We start from the raw sequence: 7,109 nt of genomic DNA, 5'->3' as shown, positions 1-7,109 counted from the left end.
TCTTAGCTGGAAGGATCTTTAAAATCATCTGATCTAGCTTTATACCCCTTATTACAGACTGAGGGGCCAGTGACAGAAGGGAACATACCCAATGCCATGAGGTTAGTAGCAGAGGTAGCTCTAGATCCCAGCCAAGGTGTTTTCCACTTTCCTATACTGCTTTGATGGATTTCTTTGGAAGAAATGACGGCTAAGGTCTGAGTTGATAAATTTCCTAAGCAGACACGGTTTGCTATAGGCAAATTTCTAACTTCTCTGTTTCTCTCTTGTGGTGCCCTTCACTCCCAACCCCTAAGGAAAGCCCCAGTGCCTTCATGTTGCCCTCTGGTCATCCAACAGTCCCACCACCCCAGCCCCACATCCATTTTCTCAGCATACTGATGACAAACAGCTCTTCGGAAAGCTAGCCCTTTAAAACTGGTACTTAATCTCCCTAATCTTCTCAGTGGGATTGCTTTGAAACTAACTTCTAATTACATTCTAAGTTTTAAATGTTAAAGATTTAAAGCAGAATGAGAAAGGGATTTTTATCTCTTTTAGGCCAGCCAGTCAATAGTACAGATTTAGTTATGGTCTTGCTCAATTTCAAGTGAAAAAGGGCTCAACAAGAAGGGAAAAGCAGGCTGGTTCGCTGTAGGGAAAGGAGAGATTCTTTGTTGTAGGTGGGAAGTACTGTGAGCTCTCAGCGTGTGAACCCAGTAGGGCTCTCAGGAGTTTGGGGCAGTAGCAACCCTGGGTTACATTTGGAAATTGAAGAGAGGACTTCTAATGAATGCTTTGAAGTCAATTCATGACTAATAATCCTTAATTAATTTTTGAGGCAGAGTCTTGCTCTGTTGCACAGGCTGGAGTGCAGTTGTATGATCTTGGCTCATTGCAGGCTCTACCTCCTGGGTTCAAGCAATTCTCCTGCCTCAGCCTCCTGAATAGCTGGGATTACAGGGGTGCACCACCACACCCGGCTAACTTTTTTTTTTTTTTTTGAGACGGAGTCTCACTCTGTCATCCAAGCTGGAGTGTAATGGCATGATCTGGGCTGAAAGCTATAGCTCAGGCCTGTAATCCCAGCACTTTGAGAAGCCAAAGTGGGCAGATAGCTTGAGCTCAGGAGTTCAAGACCAGCCTGGGAAACATGGTGAAACCCTGTCTCTACTAAAAACACAAAAATTAGCTGGGCATGGTGATGTGCATCTGTTGTCCCAGCTACTTCGGAGGCTGAGGTGAAAGGATGGCTTGAGCCCAGGAGGTGGAGGTTGCACTGAACCAAGATCACACCACTGCACTCTAGTCTGTTGACACAGCGAGACGCTGTCTCAAAATAAAAATAATAAATTAAAAAGAGAAAGATTTGTGTTTCTAGCCCAGATCTTCTATCCTTTCCCTAGTTGTTTCTTACAGCTAATCACTATAAGAAACACAATGACTGTCTAATAGACACAATATTAAATTTGTTTTGTGTATTTGCAAACCAAAAATGTTTTTTCTTCAAAACTTGGTGATACCACCCCAGCCAACTCTACTATCTCTGATCATTTCAATCCCTCAGGAGTCTTCTGGAGTCATGGTCAGATTTATTTCATGATGTTCCTCTTGGTGTTTTCTTTACGTTTTCTGGTGAGGTCTTATGTCTTACAGGTTAAGCTCATTAGGCTGTTTCCTTTTGGTGGCTGTGTATCCATCGAGGCTGATTTTCTCCAGGTGATAGTGTTTGCTAAGCAGTAAGCAAACCTTTTCAGAGAGTGTCACTGAACTAAATTGGTGTAAAGAGAATAACCTGACATATTTTTTTTTTTTTGCTGTAAGGTAAGAGCCTTTCCATATTAGGAATGTAAAAGTCACCAAATGGAAGATACAAGCAATTGAGTAAGACAAGGTTTCATGCTTCTTTGGGAGGAAACATGGCAACTACTGCATTAAAAACAATTCCATGAGGCCTCTCATGGTGGCTCTCTCCTGTAACCCCAGCACTTTGGGAGGATAAGGCAGGAGGAGAGCTTGAGGCCAGAAGTTCAAGTGGCCTGGGCAACATAGTGAGAACTCCTGTCTCTACCAATAAATAAATAAATAAGCCATGCCCAGCTACTTGGGAGGCTAAGGCAGGAGGATCACTTGAGCCCAGGAGTTCGAGGCCAGTCTGGACAACATAATGAGACTCCTGTTTCTTAAAAAAAGAAAAAAACTGGAAGTTTCCTTTTAGGCCACTGTGAAAACTTCTAGCATGCGTTCATATATTTGGTAAAATACAATCTTTGGACCATTTCTTTAATACACTGCTTTAGATTTCCCCTATAGAGTGCTTATACACGTTTTATAAGACCCTTGGAAGTACAGCAGCCTTGACTGGGTAGGTGGTGGAGACAGGTTCCCTAAAATGTACTTAGAGTTCTAGGTTAAATAACATCAGATCCTATGCCTTATTTTAACTGTGCATATTATTTGGGAACATGCTTTCAATCATAATGGTATGCAATCTAAAAATATACTCTGTTTCAGTTATATATTGCTGCATAACAAATCATCCCAAAATTTAGTGTCTTAAAACAATGATTTATTATTTTTCACAATTCTATGGGTTGACTAGGCTCAGCTGGACAGTTAACCTATTCCACTTGATGCTGACTGGGGACACTTCTTTGGTTATATTAGGTGGGTGGCTGCACAGAGTTGGAAGGTCCAGGAAGGCTTCACTCATGGATCCGGCCCTTAGTGCTTCTCCAGTGATCTCTCTCTCTCTCCATGTGGTAATTTCGTAGTCCAGCCTAAGCTCTTCTGCAGCGTGGTAGCCGGCTTCCCCAGAGAGAGGAAACAGAAGCTGCCAGGCTTTTTAAGGGCTAGGTCCAGAAATGATACATCATCACCTCTGCTGCATTCTGTGAGCCTCAGGAAATCCCAAGGCCAGCTTGGACCCAAGGTGGGGACAGAGGAGGGCGACTTCACCTTTTGATAAAAGAATGGCAAAATATCATTGCAAAAGGCATGTGGGCTGGGGGAAATTGTTGCGGTCATCAATGGAAACAGTCTACTATTCTCTTTTTAATGCTGGCACCATTAAAAATAACAAAAGCAGAAAGATTAGTTCAAAAGAAAATGAAAGAATTGGAGCATATTTAAATAGTAACCTCATTCATTATTTTATAGTTGTTTTTCTCTCTTTTGATCATAAGTCTAAGTTTGGTCTTTAGCCCTTTTCATTTTTTAAAACCCACAACAGAAATTACTGTGAAAGCCTGGAAATGAAGATACAAGAAAATGTCACATCCTGAAGTTTCAGTATTATAAAGGATCAGATAAATATTTTGACAAATCGAAAGGAAAAGAATCTTACAGCCTCAAAGTAAAGTTGTAAAGATTTTCTCAGGGATAAGCATCTAGTTAGACTGGAAAATATTTTGTTAGTTTTTCCATTTGTAAAAATTTCCAACCAAGGCACACACAAAAAAAGTTTGCCATGCCAGCTGTTCAGATATTCCAACCAGTAGGAAATTAAATAACAAGTTGTGGAATTTACATATGAAGATGACAATTTTTATCATTTAAATACAAAGTATTAGAAAATGAATGAGTAGCTGAGTTGATAGAAATTAGACAGAAATATTTCTAACTTTTATTAAAATAACCTAAAGAACATATTCAAGTTAAGTTACATATACAAATATAAAGTCATCAAAATATTTAATCCCATATGTGGGTTTTCAAAGTATCTTAAGCTAAATTTTAAAAAACCATAAAATTATGTATATTTAACATAATAAAACAAAATTGCTTTTAGTGAATTGTTTCTAGTAGTTTAAATTATGATTAGGCTAATTATCAATGTTAATATGTAGCTACAATTTCAAGTGATTTGAAATATACCTGCTTCTATACAAATATGTTCTAAAATTGTAAGTGGACACAGAATCTTCAATATGACAGTATTTAGACATACGGTCAATGAGTAGTGTTCATAACAGAAAGAAAAATTTTAACTTTAAAAATACAAATCATCTATATGCCTGTTGGGTAGGATTACCAATTCTCAGCTTGAGCAAATTATGGGGTAAATTAAAAGTTGACTGAGCCGGGTCGGGTAGAGTGGCTTATGCCAGTAATCACAGCACTTTGGGAGGCTGAGGCAGGTGGATCACCCAAGGTCAGGAGTTCGAGACCAGCCTGGTCAAAATAGTGAAACCCCGTCTCTATTAAAATACAAAATTAACTGGGCATGGTGGCTTATGTCTGTGATCTCAGCTACTTAGGAGGCTGAGGCAGGAGAATCACTTGAACCCGGGAGGTGGAGGTTGCAGTGAGCCAAGATCGTGCCATTGAAACTCCATCTCAAAAAAAAAAGAGAGCCTGAGTCCTTGTTTTTGACATATAAAATGTATACAATTCAGATATGTCTGTAAAATTTAATTATCATTTACTGAAACTACTAAAAGTGTTGCTGAAGTTAAAACTAGATGAAATGTTCTTTGCCTTGATGAATATGTTAATATTTCACAATATATGCATCATTTCCAAGCTAAGTAGTTAGATGAAAACATCAAAGAATGATTACATATTACTCTACATTTTTAAAACACACCTATTTTATTTACACTCATTAAAATCTAGTGATAATTAGCTTCAAAACGCACTTTCATTTAGAAAATTTCACCTGTGTTAGATGGTTGCCTGTAAACTACTATTGACTTGATGGAACTAGTAGGGTATAGTTGTGTGTGTGTTTGTGTGAGTGTGAAAGCAAGCAAGCAAAAGAGAGGCAAGAGAGAGGAAGGTAACTCCTGGCTCCTGGCTAGATCATAAACAAAAATATTTTATCTTGGTGTTGTTAATGAAAAGCCCTCTCTAGAAAGCCTCTTGCAGTGGGAGATACAACCAGGATAAAAACACTATGTGCTATAAAGAATCACGGAAGTTTAGAGTTGAAAGGGAGACTTAGAATTATCCAGCCTCCTGAGGGCAGTGAATGTGATTTATATTCAATGAGGAAGCCACTTCAATCAACAACTTCTGCTGCGTTATTTTTCCAAGATGAACCGATACACAACCATGGGACAGCTGGGGGACAGTGCCTATGGGAGTGTGCTTATGGCCAAGAATAATGAGTCCGGGGAACTGGTGGCCATCAAAAGGATGAAGAGAAAGTTCTATTCTTGGGATGAATGTATGAACTTGAGAGAAGTTAAGTCTCTGAGAAAATAACATCCTAATGTTATTAAATTGAAAGAAGTTATCAGAGAAAATGACCACCTTTATTTCATATTTGACTATATGAAAGAAAACCTCTATCAATTAATGCAAGACCAAAACAACTTGTTCCTTGAGTCAGTCATCAGAAATATTATGTATCAGATATTGCAAGGGCTGGCTTTTATCCATAAACATGGGGTTTTTCATAGGGACTTGAAACCAGAAAACTTGCTTTGTATGGGTCCAGAACTTGTGAAAATTGCTGATTTTGGACTTGCAAGAGAATTAAGGTCACAGCCACCGTACACTGATTATGTCTCTACTAGATGGTATTGTGCCCCTGAAGTTTTGCTGAGATCTTCTGTGTATAGCTCTCCCATTGATGTGTGGGCTGTTGGAAGTATCATGGCTGAACTCTATATGTTAAGGCCACTTTTCCCAGGGAAAAGTGAGATTGATGAAATCTTTAAAATTTGCCAAGTTTTAGGGACTCCCAAAAAGAGCAACTGGCCAGAAGGATACCAGCTGGCATCTTCTATGAACTTTCGTTTTCCCCAGTGTGTTCCTATAAACTTAAAAACTCTGATTCCCAATGCCAGTAATGAAGCTATTCAGCTCATGACTGAAATGTTGAATTGGGCTCCAATGAAACAACCAAGAGCAAGCCGGGCATTGAAACACCCATATTTTCAAGTTGGTCAGGTATTAGGCCCTTCCTCAAATAATCTGGAATCAAAACAGTCTTTAAATAAGCAGCTGCAACCATTAGAATCAAAGCCATCTTTAGTTGAAGTAGAGCCCAAGCCTCTACCAGATGTAATTGATCAGACTGTTGAACAATCCCAGTCAAAAACTAGCCAGCAGCCACTGCAGCCCATTCAGCCGCCACAGAACCTGAGCGTCCAGCAACCAGCAAAGCAACAGAATCAGCAGAAACCGCCGCAAACACGATTCTCAAACATCATCAGAAACATGCCAACTAAGCCAAATGGCACACTGAATCATAAAAGTGGTAGGAGGCGTTGGGGCCAGACTATCTTCAAATCTGGAAAAAGCTGGGAAGGGTTGGAGGACTATGATTTCGGAGCCTCCCATTCCAAGAAGCCAAGCATGGGTGTTTTTAAAGAAAAAAGGAAGAAAGATTCTCCATTTCGGCTTCCAGAGCTGGCACTCTCGGGCTCCAACCACTTGCTAGGGGAAAACAAGAGCCTACCTGCTGCTATTTCCGTAAAGTCTGATTCTGAATTGTCAACTGCCCCAGCCTCTAAAGAGGACTACTTGAAACAATCAAGATATCTTCCAGGTATGAATCCCAAGAACATGTCCTTGATAGCCAGTGGAAAGGAAATAAACCCCCACACGTGGAGCAATCAGTTATTCCCTAAGTCACTGGGACCTGTCAGGGCAGAACTTGCTTTCAAAAGGAGCAATGCAGAAGAAAGCATAATTAAACCAACTGAAAAACCATCATGCAATGAAACTTTTCCTGAAAAATCAGAGGACCCACAAGGTAATTTCTGGGCATCGGATGAATGCAATTTGCTCTTTGAATCTCTTGTCTAATTTTCTTCTCAACATTTGTCCCTGATCCTGACATAAAAGGCCAAGATGATCCGCTTTTAGAAGTCAAGTCTGGACTAGGATACAGAAAAGCATCCTATCTCATTAAGAATATCTTTCTTCAGTAGTTGATATTCTAAGATAAATTTGCCTCAAAAAGTTCTATGCTGGTCTTCTTAATTATGGAATTTTATAGAAGAAATCCAGGAAATAATTCTAAGGAAAAGAATTAAAAGAATATTTTCTAAAAAAAAAAAAAAAGAAAAATTATCTAGCCTCACTACTCTCTTATTTTACAAATGAGAAAACAGCAAAGTTACAGAAGTCACAAAAAAGTTGAATGCTATGCCAAGGATACACAGAGAGTTGCAGTT

The 7,109-nt window shown here is 39.3% G+C and overlaps 1 pseudogene across 1 annotated transcript; it reads left to right on the top strand.

Annotated features, from left to right (window-relative positions):
- The first annotated feature begins 4,956 nt into the window (after positions 1 to 4,956).
- Positions 4,957 to 6,738, top strand: LOC100391269 (serine/threonine-protein kinase MAK pseudogene; annotated as a pseudogene). The gene has a single exon (XR_013526044.1). The product of XR_013526044.1 is annotated as a serine/threonine-protein kinase MAK pseudogene (transcript).
- The last annotated feature ends 371 nt before the right edge of the window (positions 6,739 to 7,109 follow it).

The sequence above is a fragment of the Callithrix jacchus genome, chromosome 14 (assembly GCF_049354715.1).
Source record: "Callithrix jacchus isolate 240 chromosome 14, calJac240_pri, whole genome shotgun sequence".
In the NCBI taxonomy this organism is placed as follows: domain Eukaryota; kingdom Metazoa; phylum Chordata; class Mammalia; order Primates; family Cebidae; genus Callithrix; species Callithrix jacchus.
Note: the sequence above shows the minus strand (reverse complement) of the source record. Positions and strands in the feature narration are given on the sequence as shown.